Source organism: Petaurus breviceps, unplaced genomic scaffold (genome assembly GCF_028583685.1).
Source record: "Petaurus breviceps papuanus isolate PSGF00001 unplaced genomic scaffold, PetGlider_PUasm1.0 90903, whole genome shotgun sequence".
Lineage (NCBI taxonomy): Eukaryota > Metazoa > Chordata > Mammalia > Diprotodontia > Petauridae > Petaurus > Petaurus breviceps.
The window spans coordinates 6,518,668-6,539,078 of record NW_027187376.1 but is presented as its reverse complement, the minus strand read 5'-3'; the positions used below and the strand labels follow the sequence as shown (position 1 = coordinate 6,539,078).

General features: G+C 36.8%; 1 protein-coding gene across 8 annotated transcripts in view; it reads right to left on the bottom strand.

Annotated features, from left to right (window-relative positions):
- IKZF2 (IKAROS family zinc finger 2) overlaps positions 1-20,411 on the bottom strand; it is a 198,857-nt gene that overhangs the window by 156,097 nt on the left and 22,349 nt on the right. The gene's annotated exons all lie outside the window — the stretch shown is intronic.

Here is a 20,411-nt window from a genome sequence, read left to right as displayed (position 1 = left end):
AGAGAGAGAGAGAGAGAGAGAGAGAGAGAGAGAGAGAGAGAGAGGCAGTTAGGTGGCATAGTGGATAGAGTACTAGAACAGAAGTCAGGAAGACTCATCTTGGCCTTGGACACTTACTAGCTGTGTAATCCTGGGGAAGTCATTTAACCCTGTTTGCTTCAGTTTCTTCATTTGTAAAATGAGCTAAAGAAGGGAATGGCAAACCACTCCAGTATCTCTGCCGAGAAAACTCCAAATGAGGTCAACAAAGAGCTGGACATGACTGAAAACAGTTTAACAACAACATAGTACATAGAGTCTATGAACTGATAAAAGAACCAGTAAGCTCTACTGTCACATCTAGATGGGGTGTATAAACAGGAATTAGCTTTATGTATCTAATTGGGTAAAAATTTTTGCCTGCTGCAGACAGCTCACGAAAAAGTCATATATCTCATTTTGAAAAAGTTCTAGTTCTCTTATACTTGTTATTAATAATGACCCTGTAATGACTCAAAAGTCACTGCTACCTCCCTGGATCTGTTCTAACCCTTTCTCTGCTTTCTCCAAGTTAGTATTTTGCTCACCTTAAGCTGTGAATCTATAGTGCAATTCCAAGAGGATCTATGGCAATGTTGGAATTTGTTTTGATTGATTATGCATAGCTGTTACAAAGTTTTTTTTTTCTTTTTAAGTTGTGGGCAAGAGAGAAAATAAATGCTTGCTAATGGAAAAATGAAATAAATTAAATGATTTTTTAAAAAATAAAGTTCATGAGGATTGCTGGTCAAGCCTGTGATTCACACACTTCAATTTTAAAGCCATGACATCAGGAAAAAAAGTTCCTAGGAATTAAGAGTTGTATAAAAGTGGAAAAGGCTGCACCAAAAGGTGGGGGATTCCCCTTCCTTAGAGATCTTCAAGCAGAGGCTAGGACAACCACCTAGTCAGGTATACTGTAGTAGGGAAAACCTTTTGTGAAGGGATTGAACTAGGTGACCACTGAGGTCCCTTCTATATCCCAGATTCTGTTGATTCTGTGATTCAGGTCCAGAAATACTGAATCCAAGGGGTGGTCTCTTGGAATGGTATAGATAGAGCTGGCCCTGAAAGTCAGACATACCAGTGTTTAGGTCCTGTCTCTAACACAAACAGTAGGTGTGACCAAAGGCAAATCAGTTTCAGATAAAGGGAGTGAGGAATTTCCTAGTCCAAGAGTTCCCCTACCAATGAAAGCAAAAGTCTAGTTTAGGGGTGGGGAACCTGTGGCCTTGAGGCCACATGTGGCCATTTGGGTCCTCAAGTGCAGCAGCCCTTTGACTGAATTCAAACTTTCCAGACATTTGTTCTGTGAAGTCTGGATTCAGTCAAAGCGCTGCACTTGAAAACGTGAAGGGCCACATGTGGCCTGGAGGCCACAGCTTCCCCACCCCTGGTCTAGTCCCTCTCCTTCTGAAATACTGGTCCTGAGACCTAAGGCCCAAAACTGGGAAATTTTTAAAAGGGGGAGAGGAAAAATACAATTAGAATAAGTTCTGGAGCATTCCAGGAAATGCAAGCCTGGGTGGGGCATAAAAAATAAAGTAAGCATCAGGAGGTGGAATGCCAAAAGAGAAAAGGAGATCCTGAAAAGTGAGGTTGGACGAAATATGCTAGCTGCCTCTTTTTTTTTTTTCTGAAGGTTGAGATCTCTGCTTGTACACCGGTGATAGTCTACTTCTTGCATTATAAACCCTGACCTCATGGCAACCTCATTTCATGCACAAAAAAGTCAGTATAATGAAGGGTTAATTATTGAGTAGCAGTAAATTTTAAGTTTTAGCCAGAGGTTTTGAGAAACTGAAACTATGAACCTAAGGAAACAGAATTGAGAAAAAGAAATGGAAGAGGAGAATAATAAAGAGAAAATCACGTTCAGAAAATGTAGGATGGAGTACATGTGTACCCTCTGTAGACTGGACAAAAGGTCATATAGTACACAGAGCTTCCTTGTAAAGCAGCCTACTGGACTCCTCCAAATGGCTACTGAAATTGTCAACTTTTCCTTGCCCTGGATCTAGAGTTTTGTTCAAGTCTTGACCACAGAAGTACTCACAGCCTAGGGGCAGGGCCACAGCTTCTAGCAGAGAGTTCTGCACTCAAGTAGGTACTTAACAAAGGTTCACTAAATTGAATTAGGAAGTTATGGTCTGACTGGTAACACAGTGCTTATCCTAACCTCTATCTTCCTACAAATGAATGAGATTAAAAGGAACAAGAACCAGCTTGAAGGGGAGAAGTTACAAAAGGGTAGCATTTAACATCCACAGGATATGTGTATGGCATTGAGTCTACTCCAACGTATTCACTCTTGGCTATACTTGGCTAGTCCAACCTACTCTAGTGTGGAGGGGTGGAAGGTCAATGGGTATATGAAATCCCAAAGGCTGCTTCCCTGGGTTGCTAGGTAGCCAAGCAGAAATTCCCAAAGCAAAGAACTTGGGGTCCCCATTCTCCCAAAGACCACACAATAAGAATGATCTATTGAAAAATAGTGTCTATATTTGAAAGGCTTGTTGGAAAGTCAAGAAAAACATATATGGCTAGAGAGAGAGAGACTCAACCTGTGATTTCACTAGTATAAAGAACTCACAAATTCCAGTTGGCACCTTCTCTGTACCTTAGATTTTTAAAGAGTTACCCATAGCACTTAGAGCTTAACTGACTTGTTCAGAGTCATATACCCAATATGTGTCAGAGGCAAGACTTGAATCTAGCTTCCTGGCTTCCAAGTCAACTATCTGTCCATATTACACCTCCATGCTTAGTTATACTTTTCTCCTAACTACAAGAGTCTTCGGAATGAAGGGAATCCTAACTGTCCCCCTCCCCATCCCTAACACCAAGTCATTGGAAAACTAGTCATAATACTCAGGAATATAGTAATGACTCAGTAAGAACTAAAAAGCCCTTTTGACACTACTTGTATAACCTTGGGCAGGTCAATTCATTTCCCTAAACTTCACTTTTCTTATATATAAAACTGAGGGAGTTAGGCACTAGATGGACTCTGAAATTTCTTCTAGCCCTACATCTATGAGCCCCCAGAAGGAGCACACATATCAATTGCAGGGTAATAATAATAATAGTACAGGTATTTAGCATTTTTAGGGAACAAATAGCACTTTCATCTCAACAAACTCCTGAGGGATGTGGTGAAATACCCCCATTTTATAAAGAAGCTGAGCCACAGAGCGGTTAAGTTTCTTTCCCAGGGTCACTTAGTCAATAAATGCCAGTCAGAATTCAAAATACATTCCCTTCGTACCTTGCAATATAAAATAGAATATTACTAAACATAGTTTACATTTATGTAGCACTTGACAATTTATAAAGAACTTTCCTCATAACAACTCTCTGAGGTAAAGAAAGCAAACATCACTATTCTTAGTTTACAGATCAGGAAATTGAGTCACAGAGATGTTAAATGATTTATCCAGAGTTGTATCTCATTTTCCTTTAGTTAAAATCGCAATAACAATCTATAAAGATTTAAATATTAGAAGAAAATAGGAATTAATGCCATGGAGCTATAGAATCAGAGAATTCAGGAGATAGAAGAAAACTTAAAAGTTATCTAGACCGGGGGCGGCTAGGTGGTGCAGTGAGTAGAGCATCGGCCCCAGAGTCAGGAGGACCCGAGTTCGGTTCCGGCCTCAGACACTTAACACCCACATAAAAATACTAGCCATGTAACCTTGGGCAAGTTACTTAACGCCAATTTCCCTCTCCCCCCCCCCAAAAAAAGCAAAAAAATAAAAAAAGTTATCTAGACCAACTCTATCTGAAGAATTGTCCCACCTACTACATCCTGAACAAATGATTATTCAACTCAATAAGTATTTATTAAATGGCTGTGTGCACAGCATAATACAAGGCCTCTGGGAATACAAAGAACAATGACACATAATTTATTTACCCAATCTCTGCCTGAACAACTAGATTGGAGCAAAACTGATTGCTTTTTGAGGCAAAAAGGAAAACTTCTCCTTTCATTGAGAAATTAAAGGTATCACATGTCTGAAATGAGCACATGATAGTTTTAAACACTTTAACATTTTTTTCAAAGAATTATAATTTAAGCTTAAATCATAGGAAGTGATGCTAGTCTGTTAATTAGTAACTAGAAAGTGTGATGAAATATACTGAAAAGTGTATCTTTATTCATTAGAAGCATTATTGCGTATAAAGCTTTTGGGGGCCTGAGGATCAAATCTGATTACATTGATATAAGAAATTCCTTATAAAAAAAGCTGACTCGGGGCGGCTAGGTGGTACAGTAAATACAGTACTGGCCCTAGAGTCAGGAGGCCCTGAGTTCAAATCCTGCCTCAGCCACTTAACACCTACTAGCCATTTGACCTTGGGCAAGTCACTTAACCTCAATTGCCCGGCCTTCCCCCCTCCATAAAGCAAAAAAACAAAACAAAACAAAAAAGATGACTCTACCAAATAAGTTTATAAAACTTTGCAATTAACCATGTGTATATTGTCTTGGGTATCTCCAACAAAAAAAGTGCTTATTAAATACCAGGTGTCATGATAGGCACTATGGATCCAAATTAAAAAACAAAAACAAAACTGATACTGTTCTCAAGAAGGTCATGTTTTATCAAGGGAGAGGGAGATGGAATCATATAAACAAACATATAGGTAAATATAAAATACACATAGTAAACACAAAGTAATGAGGAAAACAATGTGGGGGAGGGGAAAGAAGAAAGACCACATATAGCAGGAGTTCAACTTTGAAGGAAGGTAGGAGAAGGAAGTACATTCCAGGCATTTGGGACAGCCTGTACAAAGGCACAAAGACAGGAGATGGAATGTGGTCTACACTGAAGAACAAGTAAACCAGTTTACTCTAAGGTAGAGTTCATTAAGATATGTCATATGCAATAATTCTGGAAAGGTAGGCTGCAACCTGATTGTAAATGTCTATGGATGCCAAACAGGACTTTGTATTTTATTACAGAGATTCAATAAAGCTTTCCGGGCCAGAGAGTGACATGACTGGACCAGCACTCACTCAGAAATCAGAGAATTATATCATTTCAGCTTTGAAAGAGATCTCAGAAGCCATGCAGTCTAAAAGATCCTTTATAGAATATACTGGACAAATATGTCAAAATATGAGAATAGTCAACGTTGGAAGGGCTGTGGCAAAACAGTCAAATCAGTATGTTGTCAGTAGAGTTACGGTTCAGGTACAATCATTTTGGAAAGCAATTTGGAATTATGCAAATAAGTGACTTAAAAGTCCCATATCCTTTGAAACTGTCATTCCATTTAGAGGCTTATATCCTCTTAGTGCATATTAAGGAGGTCACTGATGATAAGAAAGCCCTCATATACAGAAAAATATTTATGGCAGCACTTTTTTGTAGTAGCAAAGAATTAGAAACCAAATGGATGCTCTTCAACTGGAGAATGGGTAAATAAATTGTGATACATGAATGCAATGAAATATTGCTGTGCTGTAAGAAATAATAAACATGATAAACACAAAGTACAGAAAGATTTATGTGATCTGATACACACTGAAGTAAACAGAGCCAAGAAAACAATATAAACAATGACTACAACAATTTAAACAGTAAGATTTAAACAATCACAAAACAACAAAAAACGAAGACTGAAAAACAACTAAGAGTATTTCCCCAAAGAAGAGACATGAGAAGACACCTTCTTTGTCAGAAGTGAGAGGTCCATGGGCTTGGTATATTACATATATTTTCAAACTTTTTCTGTGTATTAATTGGTTTTTGTCAATTTGTTCACTTTTATTAATATTTCTTAAATTTATAGGATGATTCTCTGAGAGGGAAAGAGAAACGGGGAGAAATTTTGCCATGTTAAAAGTAGTAATAAAATTGTATAAATACATAGAAAAATATATGTACAAATGCATACATATACATATACATATGCATATATATATATACATGTGAATATTTGTGAATTCTTTTTGCTATTTTTTGCGCACTGAAATTTTTCCTGGTATCCTTCCTCCTCTCAGAGAGCTATACCATATAACAAATATTTAAAAAAAAAATAATAAATATTATATTGTTTGCAGACAAAGACCTAGAGGAGGACCTCCTGAGGCAGCCTATTTCATTCTTCCATGTTTCCAGTCATTAAGAATTTTTCCTTCCGGGGGTGGCTAGGTGGCGCAGTGAGTAAAGCGCTGGCCCTGGAGTCAGGAGGACCTGAGTTCAGTTCTGGCCTCAGACACTTAACACACACACACACACACACACACACACACACACACACAGACACACACACACACAGACACACAAATACTAGCCATGTAACCTTGGGCAAGTTACTTAACCCCAATTGCCCTCCAAAAAAAATAATAATTTTTCCTTATTTACATCAAGCTCAAATTTGCCTCTTTTCAACTTCCATCCTTTTCAAATCCCATATTTCTGTCCTCTGGGACCAAGCAGAATAAAATTAATACCCTTTCCTAATAGAGTCCTTCAAATATTAGGAAACACTAATCGTGTTTTCCCTTGCCTCCATCCAAGTCTTCCCTTCTCCAAGCTAAACATTCCCAGTTCCTTCAAATGAAACTAATACGAATTAACCTGAAACCCTTCAGCATCCTGGATGCCTTGTTCTGGACATCCTCCAACTTATCAAAGCCATTCCTAAAAGTCATATTGCCCAGAACTGAACACAGTACTTCAAGTGTGATATGACTGAGCAGAGCTCAGAGGGATAATTATTACCTCTATATTCCTGGAACCTATGTATCTCTAACTTAAGATCAGATTAGCTTTTAACTTATGTTCCACTCATACATCAGAATTTTTTTTACAAACTGTCATCTAACCAAGTCACCCCTCCCCACCACCTCTACCAACCTCTTACACTGGAGAAGCTGACTTATCAAGACTATTCCTTTTACAGCTATCTGGATTTCAAGTTCTAGAATGTGATTTCACTTTTCAAATATTTATAACTTCTCTATCCAAATAAATCATAAGCAAACTGAGGCTGAAAACAGCCTGATGCTTCATGTTAAACACAGAATATGTGAACTGTCCAGGACTTAAGAGGTAATCTAAATTAACTTTTGTGTACCTACAAAGTGCCTAGCCAAGTGTCTTAATAGGTATTGACCAAATGTTTGATTTCTATATACAAAGTTGTAATAAATCCATCATATAAATCTGTTTTATAATGGTTGATTCCATTTCTCCTTGTCTACTGGTAAAGTGTAGGGTCAACCGTGTAAGTATCTGCATTTGAAATGTGCATCTCCTATTTCCTTTCAGTTCCAGATCAGAGGGATACAGCTCCTTATCTGGAGCACATCGGTATTTGGGTGCCACAAGGTATCACTAGTCACATTTCTTACTTCCAGGGGTGGTTCAAGGAACAGCTGAAGTTACTGCGAAATGATACGATGAGTCAAAGAGAATAGTCCTGAATTTCTCCCCAGCATTCCTTATCTCACCTTCATAATCGGATAGAAATTAACTGGCCCTTAATGAAAATGTCATGGCTGTATGCAACACTGATATGTGCCTAATGTTTGTCTGCAGGGAGGTAATTAATTGTTCAGTGAAGTACTTCATGATGCCAAAAAGGGAAAAAATAAAGAACATTAAATGCTATCAAAACCGGAGAACAGGACCTTTTTGAGCCTACACTCTGAATAAAATGATCTCAATTATATTCCTTTTACGCAGAGAATTCAGCAGAGTAACGTTTGTTGCCATGCCTAATAGTTGCTTCTCGGTTGGACTGCCCTAATCGGCTGCTGAAATCTAAACTGATTATTCCTGAAGTGTCAACAGATGCACAACCTCCCCAACTGAAAAACAGGGACATGTGTCTATTCTGTGCAAACAAACCAAGGGAACGCTTAAAAAAAAAAAAAAAGTAGAGCTGAAGAGAGAGAAAATAGGCACTTTTGGTAGATAGTGTAAAAATGTTATATATGTGTTATAAAACAAGGCAGAAGAATATTTTAAACGACCCCAAAGGGGGCAGTAAAGAAAAATTAGACATTGGAAGGGAAAATATAAACATACGACCCTTTTTTTAAGCACAAAAGAAAGTAAATATTGTCTTTCATTTACCCTTCCCTCCCAAACACCCTCACCAACAAACCTTATCATTCAACTTTTTCTATTACTTATTGGAAGGAGAAACTTACATTAGTTCCTCTACTCACTGTCACAGAGACCAATATAAAATGCAAAGTTCAAAGTTTTCACTTTGTTATTCGTGTTGCTGACAACCTTACTGTGTTCACTATCACCATAAAGATTCAGTAGACAATGGGGAAATTTGTTGTTTAAAGGCAGGGAAGTACAGCCAGCAGGATAGTCACTTTCCTTTACCCAGCAATTTATAACCCAACAGGGATTTCAAAAGACAAACATTTATTTGACCCATGATTTTCATTCATGACTCTACTTTTTATTTGAAAAAAAAAGTCATATTTGTTATAAATATCCAATCAATGTTATGAAGACTTTTTTCTCTCTCTTATAATTTCACATTATCTCTTGAAATAACTAGGGCTACCATGAGACATCATAAAACCAAGCTGGGAATCATTGACACTATGAGTTACTAGAGAACATGTTCCTTCCTGGACAAAAATGGATGCTTGGAAGGCACCACTTCTTAATTATGTCACAGGGGTCTAAAGAAAAACAGCAAGTATAAAAATAAGCTATTTTATTCATTATGGAAGGATTCTAGGAACCCAGGATTTAGAGTGAAACAACTCATCTAGCCTTGTTATTGAAGTTGGGGTCTGATATATCAAGCTATCTAACCAACGTTACATAAACAGATTATAGGGCAGCCAGGTGGCATGGTGGATGGAGTGCAGGACCTGCGGACGGGAAGACCTGAGTTCAAATGTGGCCTCAGACACTAGCTATGTGACCCTGGACAAGTCACTTAACCCTGCTTGCCTCTGTTTTCCCATCTGCAAAATGAGCTGGAAGAGGAAATGGCAAAACCAACTCCAGTATCTTTGCCAAGAAAACCCCAAACAGGGCCATGAAGAGTCAGACATGACTGAAAAACAACACGTGGGTGAATAGCACAGCTATGATCTGAACTCTAATCATGGTAGAAATGTGATAGACTTGAAGTCAGAGGACTTTTGTTTGAATCCCAGTTCTGCCAATGACATCTCAACTCTGAGCCTCAGTTTCCTCACCTATAAAATGAAGGTGTGAGACAATGACTTCTAAAGTCCCTTTCAATTCTAAATTTATGATCCTAAGAGGTCAAATTCTAAGCACTATTCCCTTTCCACTACACTGTGCTGCCGTCTCATCATTTCTGCAGTAAAATGACTAAATGTGCTGAAAAGGCGTTCTTAAATTTACGATCAAACCTTGGAATACAGCAGATTTTCTCACTGGAAAATTTTTATCTGCCAAAAGTCATATCCCAAGGAACAGCCATTGAATGACAAGCTGGCCACACTTAACTAATAAGTATCTCTAAAGTGCCCATGTCTACATTTTGTTAAAGCTGACCCAGGACATCAATGATGTCTCTACAGCCAATGTCAACACCCCAAGCACAAAGACCAAGCTCACTACTTTTCCCTCTAAGTAGGAGTGAATCATCATAGTCTTCTGGCTTCCTAAGGTGCACATATTGAAATCATGCCTTCAGGCACATTTTCAAGCCCAATTACAATAGTAAAATTAATGAGAGGGCAGTAAAATTTCCACTCACATAGAGCAGAAATGCGAAGTTGTAAGCTAATTCTGATGTTGCTTGCACCCTTGAGAGGGCAAATTCTGAAGCTTCTGAATGAACCCTTTTGCAGGGATCCCTTTAAATTAATTTGTTATTTTTTGAATGCTGGTGATCACACTTGGGGAATTTCAGCTTGAAAGCCTATTTCCAAAGGTCTTGTGGATGTGTCAGCTGCACACCTGATGACTGTATTTTCTTTAATGGAGTTTTTAAGATACCTATCAACAAGTCTTTTCAGTCTTAAAGAATAAATAACTGATTTGGGAGGTTCAAATGGTCATTCAAACTGCTTTACCTAGAGTAAAAACTTTCCCTCTAAGGAATTCTATCAGTTTTATTCCCTATGATATTTTATTTGAAAATGGAAAAAAAAGAATAGCTTAAGTTCCTTTTCCCACACATGCATCAATTCCAGGTGCAGTACTGCTTGGTCCATAATTTCATCTGAACTTTAAAAGGAAATATTCTCGATAAATTATGGATAAAGTATCTGAAAGTAACACTTACACAATGTACTCAGTTCAGAATGGGTTAATGGTTTGTCACACCTACACTGAGTTTGTTGTTGGAGCAGGAGATCAGAGGGAGATTGGAGGAATGGGCTAAGCATTCCATCAGTAACAACATTCCTAAGAAGTAATTATGTTAGTCTTCGAAACTCATTAAGGATGACACTGCAAAACCCTATTTTACAAAAGGAGATATAAAAATCTGATCTATTCATTTTAAACTTCATTTAGATCCTTAATGTTTCTTAATATTTTTAAAAGCACAAAAATTAAAAAAGCATTATTTTCAGTGGTAAAATAAATTAAAACTGTTGACAAAAATACACAACTTGGGGGCGGGGGTAGCAGCTTACCACATTCTTGCTGAGATAAACAAACAGCCAAAAGCACTTAAGGATACTTTAAAAGACTTCTTCCCAACCCTTGGAGGAGGTTCTCTTCCTATCAGGAAAAGTGAAGATTCTGATTTGGTCCACCCCAGGATTAGTCTATATTTAAAAGGGGAGGGAGGTAGCTCTAAAGAGTTTCTAGAAACAGCTAAGTGTTGGCCCCTAAGGAGAGATGCCAAGTAGTGTGGGACACAACCCTATTATGATACTGTGCACCATACTTGCTGCAAGGTACACTCCCTTACACAAGGCTACAAATTCATGATTTCAAGTCAAGCCACTATATACACCTTCCTTCAGCCTTCAGTGTGTGCCAGTTTCACGTCTGATAAACAGTACAGGGAGAGCCCAAGCCTGGTGGTTTCCAGGGTACAGCAATAAACAAAGCTGTACCAAACTTTGGTTTTTCCTGAAAAGAGAACAGCCAGCAACCTTCTAGCTCCAATAGATGAGGTTATCAGTTGACAGGCCCAGGGGCTCATCACTACCTTAAATTAAGAGGCAAGGAGACTTTCTGGTGCTTGTCCTTGAGAATGCTAAAGGGGTGGAGAGGAAGAAATATGGTTAGGTGTAAGATAAGTAGTTCCCTGTCTTCAAACCTTACCTAAGGACTCTGAAGCAGTGTAGACATTTTAAAGTAAAGACTTGCAATTCTCCCTCACCATTATCTCCAAAGGAGAACTGCTTTGTTTCTACTTAGTTATTTGTCTCCATGCTTATGTCTTCTGGAGGGTGGTTCATTGTGATAGATAGCTAAAAACTATTTTTCCTCTGAAATATCACAACTGTACACTAAATACCCTGCAGGGTAAAAACTATTATCATGGAAAATAAGATCCAGTAATTTTGCAATCTTCTGTGAGAGACAATAAATGGAAAGATTATTTAATGTGGAATCAGTAAAGATATGGGGTTTAATCAGCTCTCATATTTGTTAGTTATATGACTATAAGTAAATCACTTCACCATTCTAAAATCCTCAGTGTCCTCATCTGTAAAAGAGGCATAATATTATCATTGTGTATTAGCTCACAAGGCTGCTGCAAGGAGCAAAGGAGATGATACATTTTGTTAAGTATTTAGCAAAACCTTAAAGTACTAATAGGCTATCATATATTATAGTATACAAACTACTAATCAGCTATTAAAACTAAATTCAACAAATATTTATTAAGTATTACCGTATGAAAGGCACTGGAGAATGATGAAAGGGACTGAATGAATGAAAAAGCACTTAATAAGCATTTACTATTTGCAAAGAACTCTGCTAAGTACAAAGGAAATAGAAAAATTGAGCAGCTCCTGTTTTAAAGTACTCACAGTCTAATAGGGGAAGGCAATACAGATAGCTAAGCCACGTGGGCCTTAGAGTAGGCATGGTACTCTATCCTCCCCATCCTTCCAAACCTTAAAATCTACTAAAGGGCTAAGACACGTACACAAAGAATTATGGTTCAGGGTAGATTATGATGTGGGCAAGGGGAAGTTCTAATCAAAGGGCTATAAGAAATATGAAGGAAAGCTCAAGAAGGATTTCATTAAGAGCTTGTACATGAAGAGAGAAATGTGGTAGGAGAACATTGCAGGTATGAGGGATAATTTGCACGAATGCATGGAGGTAGGTGTCATTAAAAAAAAGATCAGAGAACCACCTTCTCTTAATACTTCATTCTGGATGCAATGTATGGTGCATGAAGAAAAAAGTGTGAAATAAGGCTGGAAAGAAAGGCTGGCGGCATGAAGGGCCTTAAAGAGTTGGCTAAGATATTTGTATGCTATAAGCAATGGAGGATGGAGCATGGGAACAACATAGCCAGAAAGAAAGAAAGAAAGAAAACAGAAAAAGACAGGGTACTATTATAATGCTGGCATGAGACAATGAAGTAAAAGTATACCTATCACGTCCATGAAGTGCTAGATTCATCAGATTTTACAGGAAAGACAAATTGAGGTAGTCAATCATAAATAACTGGACAAGGTCAAATAAAACACAAGTTTAAAAAGCGCGCAGGACTTTTGTAACTTAGTATATATCTATCCATCAACTCTCCCTAACTCTTTGGCCTAAATTATATATGTATATGTACGTGTATATACATATACACATTTTATACACACACATGCATATATATGTATATGTATATGGAAATATGCCAGCCTTCAATATTTAAACTAATCTGAAAAACTATACAAAGAAAAAGGACACTGCAAGGAGAAACAAATCCTACAGAAACAGAAAATTCTCCTAATCCTCTCATTTTCAAGTCAACTAGGATTTCAGGGGGGAGGGGAGTAGCGATTTTAAGTCTGGGTATACATTTATAACACTAAATAGGAACTCCACATCAAGACGGAATGATTATTGATTTCTTAATGGATTACTGCTGCACAAATTTACACTCACTGAAAAAGCATCAATCTTTGGATAATAATTATAAACCTATCACAGTACATACAGCATTCTGACTGAATTGAAACTTACAGCTATCTGCCGGGAAATGGCCAATGTTCTATTTCTCCAACATCAACCACAATATAGAATGGTGAGCAACTACTTAAAACAAAATTACAAGACATGGTTTATATTGGCCGCAGCATACACCATCTGTAAATTGTAATTAGAGATATAAACAATCAGGTCCTTATGGACTTTTTCTTAATCATTAAAGAAAAGAAAAATAAAATGGGCAGTTATACTCCTTACATGCCCATCATCACTGGAAGGTTTATGAGAAGGGATAAAGAAAGATATCTGAAGACATTTGCTTTGTTATTCTACCATATTTCAGAATCGTTTCTCAACTCTATTTGAGGAACTCTAATCTGTACCATATCATTAACAAAAAAGAAAAAAGGGGGGAAAAGTTGGGACCTTCCTTGGTCCTTAAATTCTTCTTGAGGGGCATATTTTTTTTATTCTGACAACTGTTCTTTCCACAAAAGAAAATTATACCACAAAGTGGTTTTATCCAGTGATCTGACCATTATGTAGGAGAGGGAATTAGATTATAGTACTACCTATCTCAGCCAATCAATAAACAACCATTTATTAAATGCCTGCTCTGTGCCAAACACTGTTCTAGGTTCTGGAATTGGAGTTCTCTACTATGTGAATTCCAATTAATAAACTTTTTAAAAGTTTATTAATAAATAATAAAATTAATAAAAACATAATTAAAATAATAGTAAACATCAACTATTCAATTGAATTCTTTAAACTCCAAGTTATCATACTCTCAAACTATGATAAATAACGTATTTTTCTTTTTTCTGCATACATGTTTCTCACTCATTTGAGTATTCTCATTGTGAGAAATTTTTTTCAAGTGTACATATGCATATACTTTTTAAAAATACGTATGTACATTTATATAACAAAGATGAACAAATGTGAAGTCAAGAAATATAATTTGCACAAGACATCAATTTTCATTGGTTTTTTGGATCTTAGTCCATCATCAGTAAATTCTATTGAATGAAAGCCATTTCTGTTTTCTAAGAACTTGCACAATGTGTGGTTTTCCTGCTTAATGAAGTAAGTTCTTTTTAAAAAGCCATCTGTCTTTGCAGCATATCACAGACATTCCCAAGAAGAATGATTTTATTTATAAAGCATTCTTTCTCCTTATTAAATTACCATGGTACTATTAAAGTATCATAATAATAAACTAATAATTAAAATACCATCATATATGATATCAAATATTTTAAATGCTAATTAAACTAATCCCTATAAAATAAAGCCAAGAAGGTATAGTGGATAGAGATCAAGCCTTAGAGCTAGAAAGTTCTGAATTCAAATCCTATGTCTGATATATATATATATATATATATATATATATATATATGTATATATATGATTATGTAACCTTGGCCAGAGCAAATCACTTAACCTCTAAGGGCACCAAAAAAAACTCTCTAAGACTACATTACAGAGATCGTGGCAACCTGCATTAACAGGAAGAGTTTCTTCATCTGGGAGTTCTCTAAACTAATGATATCACAAGTTCAGTCCATAGTGCTTACTATAAAATATGCTAATTTATGAAACAGCAAAACTTTACAGAAAAATAACTGCAAAATGGAAAAGGAAGGACTTGAAATACTCTTAGTCTAGATCTGCTATTTCACTGGTGTCCCATGAATGCAGCAACTGGGAATAGTAATCAGAGTGTCAGACGGGGAGTCAGAAAGACCCAAGTTCAAACAAACTTTTCTTCAGATACCTGCTAGCTATGTGAGCCTGTCCAAGTCACTCATCTTCAGTTTGGTCACCTCCAAAATGAAAATAATAATAGTTCTTACATCATAGGGGTTTTGTGAGGATCTAATGAAATAATGAGTATAAAGTGCAATATAAGTCTTAGCTATTATTATTACTGTTCTAGGGAGTTGCTTGGGGACACGGAGATTAAGTAAGGCCATAGACACATGGCCAGTGTATACCATCGTCAGAATTTGTACCAAAATCTTTCTGACTCTAATGCCAGCATCTCTACACCATGCTGCCTCTTAAACTATTGTCAAAGTCAAAAAGGAGAACCGAATGGGACATTTAGTAAGGACACTAAAAAACATTTTTTTGAAACTGGAAGCTAAATAATTATTGTCTAAATTATATACAATGTTCATTATACAGGGAAAGTGATAAAGCCATGGTCTCTAAAGTAGGTTACATTTTGAAAGATTAAATCACTGTGCAGAAACATATGTGATACAACATGATGTTTGGGCAAATATAATTTTTATCCAATTTGTTTGTAAATGTGTTTGTGTATTTATATTTAATTCAATTTAATAATCATTTGTTGCATGTTTATGGGCAAGGCACCATAATGCTACTAAAAAGGAAGAAAGATTAATAAGAAAAGTTTGGTCCCTTTCTTCTAAGAGTCTTACTATGGAAGACAAAACATTCATAAATAAATCTAATACACAGTTGACTATAAATATGGGTTAGAGTGGGACTAAGTACCCTGAAAGCTGAAAGGACAGAGATGGTTTCTAGCTAAAAGGCTCAGAGGAAGCTACATGGAGGACAAGGTTTTGAAGAATGTGTAGGATTTTAAATGGGAGTGTGCAGTATGTTATTATAAGCATAAGGAAGGCTATGAGCACAGAGTAAGGGAAGCGTGGAATAATTTCAGGGAATAGCACATCACTTCGTTTGGTAAAGCATCAGTTATGAAATGGGGAAGAGTGGGATCCCAAATGAAGCTTCAAAGGTAAGTTGGAGACAGATTGTGAAATGACTTGAATGCCAAAGGAGTTCAGAGCCTTTTACTCCAAACTATCTATTACAGTGGGAACCGATTAATGTTTCTGGGCAGAACAGTGATATGAATATACCCATGCATTAGGAGAATTATTCAGGAATTAGTGTGTAGGATGGATTGTACGATGGGGGTGAGAACATTTTGTAGGTAAAAACACCAGCTTCCTTCATGTCTCAGGTCACCTTGCAACCTTATAAGGGAGTCCTTTCTCAGTTCCCCAAGCTACTAATGTCTTCTCCTCTAAGATGAGAATCTAGCTATTTTGCAGGGCAGCTAGTTGGCACAGTGGACAGAGCACTGAGCCTGGAGTTAGGAAGACTCCTCTTCCTGAGTTCAAATCAGGCCTCAGGCATTTTCTAACTATGTAATCCTGGGTAAGTCATTTAACCCTGCTTGCCTCAGTTTCCTCAACTGTAAAATGAGCTAGAGAAGGAAATGACAAACCGTTCCATTATCTTTACACCAAGAAAACCCCAAATGGAGTCACAAAGAGTTGGACACAGCTGGAAAAAGAAAAAACATGAAAAACCTCTTCTGTATATATCTTCTATGTTATCTCCTTCCATCAGAAGAATGTAAGCTTCTCTCCTTAGGAGGAAGAACTCTTCATTTTTTCTTTGTGTCACCCTTGCTTGGCACTAGATAGACATTTAATAAATGCTTGTTGAATGACTGAAACAAGAAATGATAGACAGAATAAAGACCCTAGACAACATGATTAGGAGATAGGGGAAAAGGCACAATTAAGGGAATGATCTGACAAAGAAAAGAACTATCTTTTTCTTTGAGAAAAGGAGAGAAGGTGGTGAAGGTGAATCAAGGGACAGAAAGGTTTTCAAGGCATGGAAGAAGGAAAATGAGGGAGCTTACATGAGATAATTATGATTTTATCAATAAATTAGAACATGATATCATCTTCTAAGAAGGGATTTGGAAAAGGGGTTGGAGATCTGAAACAAGTACAAGTTTGAAAATGGTTTCTGTGGTGACCACATCAGGGAGTGCTTATGAATTAAAAGACTGCAAAGGTGGCATTGACGGTTGGGTTGAGTATATATATATATATATATATAGATAGATAGATAGATATAGATATATATAGATATATATATGTAGATATATATAGATATATATTATGATTTCTAAGCCAACTCAATCACTGTCATTAATTTCTCCAGCAATGTTTGCTATCCTGAGAATGAAGAAGGAATATCGGTGGGGGAGGAGTTATCAGGGTTTGGTTATTGGCAGAGCAGGTATAAGGTCACAGAAGGAAAGGCATTTCAGGATGCCAGAGTATCAGAGGGAGTAGACAAGGAAAGAAAAGAAATGGTACAGGAAGATCAGAAGAAAACTGAAAAGACCTAGAAGGTACACTGAGAGCAAGTTACATCAGAGGTAATAAAAGGAATATTCTTTGTGTGTGTCTGTGCGTGTAAAACTGAATAACAGACACTGTCTGCTTCATAATTCCTTTCTTTCTCCTCTTCTGCAAGAAGAGTGGAGACTCCTACTCTTTTCTTCCCCTCAACCCATATATTCAATCAGTTGCCGAAATCTTTCCCTTGCTACTGCCCGCAACTTCTCTCAAATTCAACCCAACAAATCAGAGGCAATGTGGTTCAGTGAAAACAAAACTGTTGTGGTGCTAGAGAACAGAGAAATTTTACATCCCAGTTCTGTCACACATTTCCTGTGTGACCTTGGGCAAGTCATTTACCTTCTCTAGACTTCAGTTCTTTCTCTGAGAAATGAGTGGTCTGAACTAGATATGTTAATGATCCTGAACTAGAACCTAAGTAACTGCAACCACCTCCTAGTTGGTTTTCCTGCCTCCAGTCCCTCTTTACTCTAGAGTTTAGTCTAGAGTCTAGACCATCTTCCACACAGCTTTAAATTGAGTTTCTTTAAGCATAGATCTGACCACGTAACTCCCCTGTTCAGAAAACTGCAATGGAACTCTATTGTCTGTTGGATAAAATGGAATCTCTGTTCCCCACAAATGAACACTTTCACCTTTATTGATTGACAACCCTCACTTCCTTAAAGAAACATGCAGGTACTAATTTCAACATGAAGTCTTTTCTTCTGCCAACAGCTTATATTTAATTCCCTTACATGTATTTATTCTCGAAACACTTAAATAAGAATCTGTTGTCCTCCCCATCCCCATATGAATGCAAACCCTTGAGAGAAGGAATTGTTTCATTTTCTGTACTTATGTTTTTGGCTTTATTTTATTTTCATTTGGTTTTGGTTTTGAGACTATGTCTCTCCATCTCACCCATGTTAGGAGTTTAATGACCACTCCCAAGCCCGAACCAGCTCCTGATCATCACAAAAACTTTGACATGCCATTTCTAACCTAGGCCATTTTGTCCCTCCTAAGTCAGTCTGGTTGTTCCCCACTACCCAAGTATCATTATATTGGTGCCAAACTTAGTGTGGACATTCAACTGATTTTAGCCCACTGTAGCTCAGAACTTCTAAACTCAAGTATTCCACCAGCCTCAACATCTTGGCATCTGGAATTATAAGTGTTTGCTACCATACCATACCAATCTTTATGTTTGTACCCCCAATTCCTGGCACATATAGGTCACTTAATAAATACCTGCCAATTGACTATCACAGAATGATAAAGTCTTCTGTATCCAACCCACTACACCTAGCACAGTGCTTTGTACATAGTAAGTCCTTAATCTATTCCTGTTGAATTAAATCGTATTGCATTGAATTATATTGTTGTATGGGAATCCTAAGTTTTGTTTCTGCTACCACCTTGTGTAATGGGGAAAAGAGTTTCAAAGATTTATTGATGGGCAATACTCGGGTTTGGTACAGACAGCATGAGTGCAAGGAGCATTTTGTGATTAACTATAATGTTCCATTCTGTAATTCTGATAGGGAAAGAGGAAGAATAACATAATGTATTTAATATTCTTCTGTTAAAAGAAAAGAGTTTGCTACGAGCGTTCATGTAGATGTTATGACAATGAGTAAAAACTAAAAATGGGGTCTGCAAGGCTTTAGAAGGAAAATTCAGGACTCCCCACCTATAGCATTCTTACATTTAAAGGTATTTTGCTTATTATTAAAAACCTCATTGGCAGCTGAAAGTGTTTTACAGCAACTCATTTCCACCCATTCACATAATAAAGGGAAATAGAAATAGAAAATTATAAAATGATATTCTAGATGGCACAGTGGATAGAGTACCAGGCCTGGAGTCAGAAAGATCTAAGTTCGAATCCAGCATCAGATATTTACTAGATGAGAGACCCTGGGCAAGTTACTTTGTTTGCATCAGTTTCCTCATCTATAAAATGACCTAAAGGAAATGCAAAACATCCCAGTATCTTTGTAGACAAAACCCCAAATGAGGTCACAAAAAAATAAGACAGAACTGAAAAGACTCCAAAAATAAAAACAAATGGAAACAAAGAATGAGTACTTAAAAGGGTATTCTTTCTGCATCAAAATTAATAGGAACTACTGTCATTAAAGTATAATTCCTACATGAATTTTCTAGCATGACTATATAGATACATGCATTTTCACTTCAATAACCTATTGTAGGAGGTGAATTCCCTTCTCCTAAGAGTCAAAGTTATATGGCATAGATTTGATTCAAATAACTTTAAATCAACCAAACTGATTTATTAAGATAATTTCTTAAGATTAAATTTCATAAGATTTCATAGAGCATATAATTATACTTTAAGAGACAAGCAATTTTAAAAGAATGGAAAGGTGCTAGATCTGTTATTTTATTTGTATTGGAATCTTCCAGAGGAGGAAATTTCCCTCTACCAAGTTCAGAATGGCACTTCCTCTATAACTTTTCTGAACTCTGAAATCCAGCTTTCTCCCTGTTCTTCACATATAAGACCTCATCATATCTGTGATTCTGCACTGGTCACAGTACTACCTGTACTGTACTCCCTCCTCACCTCCACCTTACAGTGGAGTTAAGTCCTTCTCTTCCTTAATACCACAACTTACATGCCATCTTATGAAGGAAGCTTTTACTGATTCTCCCTTTCAACTTCCAGTGCTTCCTATTCCAAATTTCACTTTATATTTAACCACTTTGTATATATGTCTATCTGTGTGAGAGAATTTATTAACTTTGTATATATGTATGTGTGTATGTATATATATATATATATAAATGTGTCCATATATATAAATAAATATGTATGCTATATATATTTTATGTGTAAATGGTTCTCCTATTAAATAAAGAATAGGGATTTTTTCATTCTTTGTATCTGTTGTTCTAGAGCTTTGTACAGGTCCTGGCACATATTGGTGCTTAATAAATACTTGTTGATTAATTGATTAAAGAGTTGCTCAAAACACTGAGAGGTTAAGTGACTTTCCCAGGGTCACACAGCCCTGTGTGTCATGGTCAGATCTTGAATCCAGGTATTTCTAGATTTTAATCTGTTTTTTGTCCG